The following is an 11772-nucleotide window of genomic DNA, read 5'->3' as shown; positions in this document are numbered from 1 at the left end:
ATAATAAACTGAGTGTGGCATAGTTGAATAACATTAGATTCAAGGTAGAATTCATGAATGGGAAGGTCAAGCTGCTAGATGGAAAAGAAAATCTAGTTGGGTCTAGTAAACAAAAAAAAGGTAACTTATTCTACCTAGATCTCAGTAAAAGTTCATGTTTCATTACTCAAGTAGAAGAAAGTTGGTTATGGAAAAAAAGTTTGTATCATGTGAACTTTGATAACTTAATCAAGATTTTTTTTTTTTAAAAGAGTAAGGGGTATTCCTAGTTTGATGAAATCTGATATGAGCCTATGCAAGAATTATCAAATTGGTAAGATGGGAAAGACAAGTTTCAAGAGCAAGGATTATTATTCTAAGTAGAGATTTGTGGACCTATTGGCATAGAGAGCTATAGTGGAGATATGTATTTCATTTTATTTTTTCATGATTATTCTAGAATGATGACATAAATTTATCTGAAAGATAAGTCTAAAGCTTTGCAAAAGTTCAAGTGATATCTAGCTAGAGTAGAGAAAGAAATAGGAAAGAAGCTGAAATGTTTGAGATCAAATAGAGGAGGAGAATTCATTTCCAATGAATTATACATTGATAAAAGAATCAAAACACAAGTATTAGCCCCTAGTACACTTCAGTAGAATGGTATAGCAGAAAGAAGGAACATATCAATCATGGATTGTGCAAGAACCCTAATGATAGAAAAGAATGTTGCAATCAAATACTAGAAAATGAAGAAATTAGTACAAAAATTCATACCCATAACAGAGTACAACTAAAGAAAGACTCAAATAAAACTCCTTATGAACTATGGTATGGCTACAAACCTAATGTAAGTTACTTGAAAGTATTTGGTAGAAAATGTGATATCTTGAAGGAGATTAGGAAAGGTAAATTTGATGCCAAAAGTGACAAAGGCATATTTCTAGGATACTCTAGCAAAAGTAAAGCATACAAATGTTTGAATCTAAGCACTCATAAGATCATAGAGAGTGCACATGTGAAGATTGATGAGTTTGCAGAAAAGAGTGAAGAAGAGAGCAACAAAGAACCTAAAGACTACACAAATTTTATTTACTTTAAACCTGATACATTCCTTGATCTAATTAGAAGTCATCATACATCACCTCCTGAGTCCCCAAAATCTCCTAAAGCACCTGAGTTGTAGCCAGTGCAACCTGAGTCATAGTCTAAAGGACCCAAGTCACAGTCAGAAGCTATCGAGTTGTAGCCAGTCCAAAGGACCTGAGTCACAATGAGTGGGACCCAAGCATGATACAAAAGATCATGGTGAGGCAAGTGGAACAAACTCTAAATCCAAAGTGCCTATATTAGCAAGATATGTCAAAAAGAACCATGCACCTAAGTAGATCATTAGAGACAAGTCAGATGGTACATTGACAAGGAACAAATTGATAGGTACATATTTGCTTACTAAATTTGAACCTAGAACAGTTAAATATGCTTTGGATGATGAAATTTGGATTGAAGCAATGAATAAAGAGATAGAACATATAGAAAGGAATAAGACCTAAACTCTTGTTCCTAGACCCAAGGATAAGAATTTAATTTGCACAAAGTGGGTTTTCATAAATAAGTTGAATGAAGATGGAGAAGTTTCAAGAAACAAAGCAAGGTTAGTATGCAAAGGTTATTCTCAAGAGGAAGGTATTGACTACGATGAAACTTTTTCTCCTATTGCAAGATTAGAAGGTGTTAGGACTCTACTTTCTTATGTTGCATATAAAAATTTTAAATTATATCAGATGGATGTAAAATTTGCATTCTTGAATGGAATTCTAGAAGAAGTCTACATAGAGAAACCTAAAGGTTTTGTAGATCCAAGAAAAAAGGATATGGTTTGTAAACTACACAAAGCATTATATGGTCTTAAACAAGCTCCCAAAGCTTGGTATGAAAGAATTCATAATTATTTCATGAAGGATTGGTTTTGAAAGGACAAATGATAACAACAATCTATACATGAAAGAATGACCAGAAAAGAAGATTGTGTTGGCATAAATATTTGCGGATGATACATTATTTATTGGAAATGATGATTTGTGCAAATCTTTTTTAGAGGAAATGAGTAAAGAATTTGAGATGTCAATGTTTGGTGAAATAAAATTCTTTGTTAGCTTACAGATTCAACAGAAGAAAGATGGTATCTACATTACTCAATCTAAGTATATAAAGAAGATACTAAATAAGTTTGGAATGGAGGATTCAAGACCAGTTGGAACACCTTTGTCTACTAGACATAAGCTTTCCAAAAATGATGATTCCAATGAGGTAGATCAGACCACACATAGATCAATGATTGCCAAACCTTATTACGTAGTACATATTAGGCCTGATATTGCTCTTGCAGTTGATATGGTGGCAAGATTTTCAGCTAATCCTAAAGAAAATCATATGATGGTAATAAAGAGAATCATTAGGCATCTAAAGGGTACTAAAAATTATGGATTATGGTACAAGAAAGGAGGCAACTCAGATTTGAAATCCTTCATTGATGTAGAATTGGTAGGAAGTCTTGATGACAGGAAGAGCACTAGTGGTGGAACATTCTTTCTTGATAAGAGACTAGTGTCTTGGACAAGTAAAATGTAGAATTTCATTTCTCAGTCTACAACGGAGGTAGAGTATTGCGCAACAGCAATTAATTATTCCAATGTTGTTTGGTTCAAACAACTATTTGTAGGTATGAAGGTAGAAATCAAGTATTCAGTAGTTATCTTCTATGATAACACAAGTGCAATTAACATATCAAATAATCCTATGATGCATACCAAGACCAAGCACATTGCAATAAAATATCATTTTTTGAGAGAATTGGTGCAAGACAAAGAGGTGAGATTGGAATATGTGAATACTAAAGAACAAATTGTAGAAATTTTCACCAAGCCATTACCTAAGGATGCATTTTTGTATCTAAGAGAAAAGGGTTATTCCCCTATTTGAAGCTCACTAAATGAAGTTTAGTGATGCATCAACCTAAACATGTTGAAGATCAGTCAAGTTGATGCAATAATGAAAGGGAAGACTACATATGAATCTATACATTAGGTACATTGGAAATTCACTAAATATTATCTTTGGCATAAGATGTCAAAGAGGGAGAGTTTTTTGTCATATTACAAAAAATTTCTAAAGAGGGAGAGTTTGCATATCACAGAAATTTTGTTTGAAGATATCAAAGAGGGAGAACTTGGTCTGACATCAAAGAAGGAGAGTTTTCTATTAAAAGTGTTGGAAATATAAGAGGAGTAACTAAGAATGGAGGGGTGAATTAGTTACAACAAAAATAAATCCCAATTCCCTTTTAATGTTAGTACAAAATAAAAACAAATAACTAAATACTACTGAAGCTCGATAAAAACACATAATGTTGTAACTCAATAGTAACTGGATTAGTTTGGTAAAAGATTAACTCATAAACCATTAGATGCTATCTATGAGTATCATTACTTTAACTTAGTTGAAAACACATAAATAAAATAACATGAACACATTTGACACTAGGATTTAACGTGGAAACCCAATTTGGAAAAAACCACCAATAGTAACTAGTTATTGATTTTCAATATTTTGAAGTGAGCCCTGTTAGGAGCCAACCCTTTTAAAGGTTACAAAACACATTGTTAGTTGTGACCCTATTAAAGGATTTAATCACCCTGATAAGAGTGGCCTAGTCAGAGGTCTTGAGAACAATTCAATGGAATTACCATCTTGTTAGAGAATTTGTAAATAAATGTTAAGCTAACTATGTTAAGAGATTTAGATCACTACTACAATGGTTAGAGAGTAACAATGAGTTGACCTGACTCAAATGCAACTTGATTGCTGATTTTAGATCTCTATTTAGGCTTTTACTTGATCTTTGCTGATTGAATATGGCTTTGCTACACCACAAGGATATTCTTCTTATCCTTGGAATTCACTTCTTCTACTTACCAATAGATCTTCAATCACATCACCATAATTCGCACATTCTCTTGCAGTCACTTGCACACACTCTACTACTAATTGAAGTCACAACTTGACCTTATACTTATACCTTTCACTTTGTCAATTTGGCTCAAGTACAATTTACAATAATCAATATTCATCACCTCAGTTGGTTGGAATCAATAGATAGATCAATTAAGCTTAATACAACAAAATAGGAAAATCCTTTGCTAGTCGACCCTGCTCGGTAGAAACTAACTCTGAAGCAATTTCCTCCGTTAACCAATAGAAGCTTAGTTAACACTTAAACTTATGAAAATCCTTTGGCAACTAAGTGAGCTTAGTTAACACTAGTTCCATCCAACTTTCCTTTGACGCCCGAGTGAACTCGGTAAACACTACCTTTTGAACTAGGCAAACACAAGAACACTCAATAGACACTAAAAAGTATCTTCACGATTCGAGTGAGCTTGGCATATCCTAACTGATAATGATTATGAAATTTGTGTAACATCAAAGACAATACACAATTAATCAATTGTATCCAACACAGAAGAAGATGTTAAAGAAAGAATAAACTTGGAGATTTTGTTGACAGAGGGAGAAATTGAAATCAAAGGAAGAGATTGAAGTCAAAGGGAGTTCACACTGATAGAGGGAGTTCTCATGGATGAGAATCAGAATGAAACTAGGGATATTTTCCCCACTTTTATTTTTCTTTAAAATTTCATTGTATTATGACATGTTGTGTTGCCATCAATGCCAAAGAGGGAGATTGTTGAAAACAATTGATCAATTGTATATTATCTTTGATGTTACACCAAATGTCATATATTTACTAGTTAGTGTACATCAAGCTCACTGATGAAGATAGTTTCCTATGTCTGCAAAGCATTCTAATATTTTCCATGTTCATAATACAGTGTCTACTAAGTTCACTTGGGCACCTAAGTGAAGTTTGCAGAAGTTGAGTGTTAATTGAGCTCACTTAGTTAACAAAGAAAAGTTGGATGGAACTAATGTTAATCGAACTCACTTGATTACCAAAGAAAATTTGCAAAGATATAGTGTTAATTGATTTCACTTGGTTAACACAGGAAATCATTTCAGTGTTAGTGTCTACCGAGCAAGGTCGACTAACAAAGGATTTTCTTGCTTTAGCATATTGAGTTTAATAGTTTTGTTTGTTGGTTCTAGCTGACTAAAGAGATGAATATTAATTGTTGTAAGTTGTATTCAAGCCAACTTGACAATGTATATGGTATAATTATAAGGTCAATTTTAGGATAGAAGATAAGAAAGAATGTGTGGAAGATAAGAAGATGCTTAGAGGAAGCAAATTGGAAGGATAAGGAGAATATCCTTGTTGGGCAGTGAAGATTAATCTAATCAGGAAGGATTAAGTATTCACACTAGAATTGAGACCTGAAATCAGCAATACAATTGCATCAACAATCAGGTCATTTCATTTTTACTCTCTAACTATTGTAGCAATGTATCAAATCTCTTAACGGAGTTAGCCTAATAGTTATTTTTCAAATTCTCTAATGAGGTGGCATTTCTAGATTGAAGTGTCTAAAGACCTCTAACAAGGCCACTCCTAACAGGGTGATTAAATCCTCTAATAGGGTCACACCTAACAATGTGTTTTTTTACCTTTAACAAGGTTGGCTCCTAACAGGGCTCACTTCAAAAGAGTGAAAAATATAAACTAGTTGCAATTGGTGGTTTTTCCCAAATTGGGTTTCCACATTAAATCTTGGTGTCACTTGTGTTCATGTTATTTCTTTTATGTGTATGAAACTAAGTTAATTAAGGTTAATCACATTTAACATCTTAAGATCTGCATATTCAATATTTTCTAAGTAACAATTGATATTATAGTGCTTGATGAGTTACAACATATTGTTAGTGTTAACCAATGCCTATGTGTTAACCAAGTAACAACAGTTTCAACAGAGCTTATGTTTTGTACTAACATGAAAGGGATTCGGGATTTATTTTCTAGTAACTAATTCACCCCTCCCAACTCAATTACTACTCTTATATTCCCAACATTTATTGGGTGGGAGTTTCCCACATGTACCTAGTCTTGGGCTTCTCCCAGCCTTGGAAGCATCATGTACTGTGACACCCAAAAACATTATTGGCCCCTCTAGTTTTCAGCTCCTGTATCATCCTTACCCTAGGGCCTTTGTCTTATGTTTACCCTCTCTATGATTTTTAGTGGATGCACAACCTTTTCTAGTACACACGTGACCTACACTCATTAAGCCCCATACAATTGTTAACCACATTTATTAGGTTGTTCCCCTTCTATCTCAACAATACTAAATTTTATACCACAGTCCCACCACATCAGCTTTGTGCCCTTCCTTTTTGGGACCCACGCAATCCATTCATGGACCTCCTTTTTGATTTTTGGGTTCACTTATATGGTTTGGTGTTTTATGATAAGTGGTAATAAGTGGGCAGTTTCAATTTTATTTTTTGGAGGTTTGTGGTATCATTGGCAACTTTTGGGGATCTTGTTGGTGGTTTCATTATTCAAGGAAGGTTTGACCATTTTGTGGGTTGTTTTTTCCCCCTTCATAATGGTTTTCAAAAATAATGGGCATGTTTCATTTGGAGATCGGTGAGTTTTTTTTTTGAACTTGTGTTTTAATGGGCACAATTTTATAACAGAATTGGGCCCCTCCAGCCCCCTCGGCCTCCATTTTTTCCATAATTTTTTGCCACCTATGGTTCTTTATCAGGATTTGGCTCCCATCAACAGTCTATGGTGAGTTGCTAATATTTTTGGCAACTTCTTTCCCACATTTTTTATGGCCACCTAATTTATTTTTCAAGAACCATCTCTTTTTTTTTCTATCACACTGGCTCATTTTCCAATAGCTAATTTTTTTTCAACATCAGGGGTTATTTTTCAAGCATAATTTTTCCTTGACAGTCATTTAACTATCAAATTTGGGCTTGTCACCTATTGACATTGGTGCCTGCATCATCAACCTATTTGTCCTCCTAGTTTTGTTTAAACTTATCGGTGGTTTTTTGTTCATATCTCTGGCATAAGAACTTTGTTTTCCACAAATAGGATCTCATCGTAAAGTTAGTTCTAAGCCCATTGTGATAGTACAGGTAATTTTTAGTTTTTATGCATTTTTAATAGCTTATTTTTCTATCAAAGCTAAGAGTTCTATTTTGCACTCCGGGAGACATATCTTGAGCATCTGATCTCTAATTTGAGAATTCTTTATATTGTTGGAAAGGTATTTTGTAATGCCTACCCCTAGTTGACTTTTTTGATTGTATTGTCAGATTGTTTTAGGCCTATTTTATATTTATGTTTATGATTATTGATACTTGGTTGCTAGATTAGATTTGATGTTATTTCATATCCAATTGATTTATGTGATGAGTTACTTAGTTATTTCATGTGTTCAAGATTACTTTGATGATGATATATGTATTTTCATTTAGTGGTTTATGTTATCTCATGATGATTAGTTAGATGAATTATTTATATGTAGTTCTATGGATACTTACCCCATACTTGCATGTGTATGGTGTACTTGTTTGTTTTACTTTATGATTGGCGTTTTAATGTGGTTAAGGGAGGGAGTCATAGTCACCTGCTAGTCAAGATCTACACAATGTACCACTCCTTGCCATTGCCTATTTTACTTTAGAATATATGAGTATGTACATGTGTGAATTTTATGTAGATTGCAGGTATTGGGTATCAACTTCCTTGAATTGCCAAGATGAGTGTCCCTTATCATAGTATCTCAATGGTATAAGTGGGGAGATAATTCTTGAGTCAAAACCCTAAGCTAAGACAATTGTCCTAGAAAGTAGGACAAGTATTTGAGTTGTTTACCCATTCAAATTCATTAAGTGATGTGAATTTGTGATTTTGACCCTAGAGTTTGATTATGTTATTTGTCTTTAGTTGAGTTGTCATATTTAATTTTGTGGGTCTGGTGTGATTTTTAGTTGTAATTAAATATTATTAAAAGATAATTTAATGATTTAATTCAATGAAAATTTTATAAAGAAAATTCAATATTTAATTAATTGAGAAATTAATTAAATTTAATAATATTATTTAGGAGTGTCATTTTAATAATAAACTCTAAATAATATAATTAGTTAAATTAATAAATATATTATTAAAAGTGTCTCATGATTTAATTAAAGAAAGAAAGGAATTGATTTAATAAAGTTATTTTATTTTAATGCAAAAAGCTTGCACAAGAAATTAAAATATAATAAATAATAATAAAGGATAAAGGGGTTTCAAATAATTGCACAATTGAAGCCTTGATTTTGGAAAAAAACTCTTTATTAAGAAATCAGAGCTCATTTCTCCACATAGAGGTTTGGAGGAGCCACTTCCGAAAAGAGGGTTTTTGAAAGAGAAGGAAAATTCTTGCATGCTTTGTGTGTTCATTGCTTAGCATCAGATCCAAGTAGGATCTCATGAGTTTTGCACAATAGTTCTTGCATTGAAAATATCTATCTTCTTTGTGTCTGTTGTGTTTCTATTTTTCATAATTCCTTTGGGTGAAACCCTTGTTTGAGAAAGTTTGATTTTTTTTATTGAATTGTTTGTGATTTAATATGAAACCCTTGTGTATGAATTTGATTGTTCTTCATTTTCAAAAACCTCTATAAGCAATTTGATGATTTGAATCCCTTGTGTGTGAATTTAGTTGTTCATCATTTTCAAAAACATCTCTATACGAATTGAAAACTAGAAACCCTCATATGTGTTTTATCACTCTTCATGCTCAAAAGCATATGTAATTAAATGGAAGGATTGAAACCCTTGTTTGGTAAATTTTACAGTTTTGTAATTTGACAAAATTCAATATGGAAAAGGTTTGGTAAAGAAACCAGAATTTAATATATAAATTCGTTGGTGGTTCGTAATCTTCTTATCAAATCTATTCTGTAATTTGGTTTTAAAAATATATACATATTTGTAATTAAATTTGAAAATTTTATTGTGAGAGGATTGTTTTGGTTGTCTAATATAAAACAAGATCTTCAAAAAAAAGAAAATGGACATATTCTGAAACCTATAATTTTACACAAGAAGGCATGACCTTTTTTATGTTTGTTTATAAAAATATATATATTATTGAGTGAGGAGGGGTCATGACCTCCCCCCTCATGGCTGCCAAGGCAGCTCGATTGCAATGGCAACGAACACTAGCAAAGCAGCAATCACTGTTGAGGTAGCAAACTCTGCCAAAGCAGCAATCGTTGTTGAGGCAACAAAATCTGCCAAAGTAGTAATTGTTGTTGAGGCAGTGAATGCTACCAAAGCAACGACTACCCCAAGTAAAAGGCCAACTAGCAACTCCCCTTTCTTTGGGGTATGCATTTGAAAATGCATGGAATATGGTTGGCGATTTCAAATCGCTTTTTATTTTTATTTTTAGTTTTTTTAAAAATATTTTAATATTAATAATAATATTATTATTAATTATTGTTATTATTTTTATTTTATAATTGTTATATTATTTAATTTTATAATTTTTAATATTAATAAATTAATATAAATAAAAATATATTATTTTATTGATATTTTCATAATAATAATTATTAATGATTTAATAATGATTAATGAAATTTTAATAATAATAGTTAATTATAGAATTGTGGTAAATTAACTTTATAAAATTGAATTGGAATTAGTAGGTGTGCAAATTTGAGATGGATTGTTGAATCTTCTATTATTCTTGTAAACTTGGAACACATTAACAAATCAATATTAGGGAAAAAGGGAAAATGAAAACTAAAACAATGTTTGTTTATTGAATCTTGTGTTTTGATAATGAATTGAACTATAAAACAATGTTTAAACAACTTTTTATGAATTGTTGAGTGTTGAGACTCGTGTGGACTCGAGAATGTCAGTGAATCTATAATACTTGAAAACAAAAATGGAAACTTGGAAACTTTTGGTGAAAATTAAACTTTAGGGTTTTCAAAACCTAATTAATTATGAAAGTTACTTTTTTCTGTACTGTATATGATGTGTGGTTTACTGATGATGGGTTCGAGTTTGACTTAGTGCTTTGACCAGTCAGATTGTATTACTAGAGGCTTGGGAGTTTTGTTCTGTGATGATCTTATGGCCTATTTTGGTTATGATCTTTTATACTTGACCATGGTGATGTATCTTGTGTGTTCTATGATGAGTTTGATCAAATGTATTGTTGTGCTTTCCAATTTCTTATGTAGAATTGAGATGAATGGTATGACTTTTCTGGTGTAACCTTTGAGTCTTCAATCAGTTATCCTTGGATTTCTTCCCAGTTGCTTGTATAAGATTGAGGTGATTATGTGATTTATTTTTTGTGATGTCGTGTGATGTCATGGGTTGGTATATGTGTACTTGATTTTGGATCAGTCCTGTTAGGATGATTGTATTGGTGAAATCTATGATTTTTGATCAGTGATATTTTAGTACTTTCTAGTTGCTTATTTAAGAACTAATGTGTGGTTTATGGTCATATCAGACCTTTTTCTTTTTCTAAGCGTAGGGTAGGCTATATGTATGTCATGTTCAAAAGTGGCTTGTAATGGAGGTCAAATCCCTAAGTGGTTGCCTGGGTAACCCATTATAGGTTATTTTAATAAGTGATAACATTTTATTAAATGGGTTTAAAATAAATTAATAAGATATTGGTACCACATAAAGTCACTAGGGGAGTAGAGTCATGTGAGACTACTAGGGTAACCTTAAAGTTGACTCATTAGTATGCCTTGTCTATACGCAAGGATATTGATGCCCCATAGAGACACTAGGGGGCCAAAGTCTATCGAGGTTGCTAGGGTAACCTTAGAGTTGGCTCATGCGATGACACTTGCCCACTTGCATACTATATTTCCTATGTATCTTTATTGCCTCTAAGTTTAGATGTTACTTTTATTCTTAGTACCCTTTGAGATAGTTGTGCTTTCCAGTTTCTTATGTAGAACTAAGATGAATGGTATGACTTTTCTAGTGTAACCTTTGAGTCTTCAATCAATTATCCTTGGATTGCTTCCCACTTGCTTGTATAGGATTGAGGTGATTATGTGATTTGTTTTTGGTGATGTCGTGTAATGTCATGGGTTGGTATACGTGTACTTGATTTTGGATTAGTCCTATTAGGATGATTGTATTGGTAAAATCTATGTTTTTTAATCAATGATATTTTAGTACTTTCCAGTTGCTTATTTAAGAAATGATGTGTGGTTTATGTTCATATCAAACCTTCTACTTTTTCTGAGCCTAGGGTAGGCTATATGTATGCCATGTTCAAAAGTGGCTTGTAATGGAGGCCGGAGCCCCTAAGTGGCTTCCTGGTAACCCATTGTAGGTTGTTTTAATAAAGTGATAAAATTTCATTAAATGGGTTTAAAATAAATTAATAAGATATTGGTACCACATAAAGTCACTAGGGGGACAGAGTCTTGTGAGACTGCCAAGGTAACCTTAGAGTTGACTCGTTAGTATGCCTTGTCTATATGAAAGGATATTGATGTTTTATAGAGACACTAGGGGGCCAGAGTCCATCAAGGCTACTAGAGTAACCTTAGAGTTGGCTCATGCAATGACACTTGCCCACTTGCATAGTAGATTACTTATGTGTCTTTGTTGCTTGTGGGTTTAGATGTTACTTGTGTTCTTGGTACCCTTTGAGATAGTTTTCTTTCAAGTGTTTCTTTGACCTAGATGTTGGTTATGACTTATGTTTTGAGCTATGTATTCATTATTTGTTCCTATGTACTAGGTGAATGTAGTAGCTAGGTACCTATGCATTT

General features: G+C 32.6%; 1 pseudogene; it reads left to right on the top strand.

The window, feature by feature from the left end:
* Positions 1-9152: 9152 nt before the first annotated feature.
* LOC149535456 (alpha-glucosidase pseudogene) overlaps positions 9153-11772 on the top strand; it is a 28291-nt pseudogene continuing 25671 nt past the window's right edge.

The sequence above is a fragment of the Cupressus sempervirens genome, chromosome 10, assembly GCF_028749045.1.
Source record: "Cupressus sempervirens isolate cs-2001-9-10 chromosome 10, ASM2874904v1, whole genome shotgun sequence".
In the NCBI taxonomy this organism is placed as follows: Eukaryota; Viridiplantae; Streptophyta; class Pinopsida; order Cupressales; family Cupressaceae; genus Cupressus; species Cupressus sempervirens.
The sequence above is the reverse complement of the archived record's forward strand: the minus strand, read 5'-3'. Positions and strand labels throughout refer to the sequence as shown.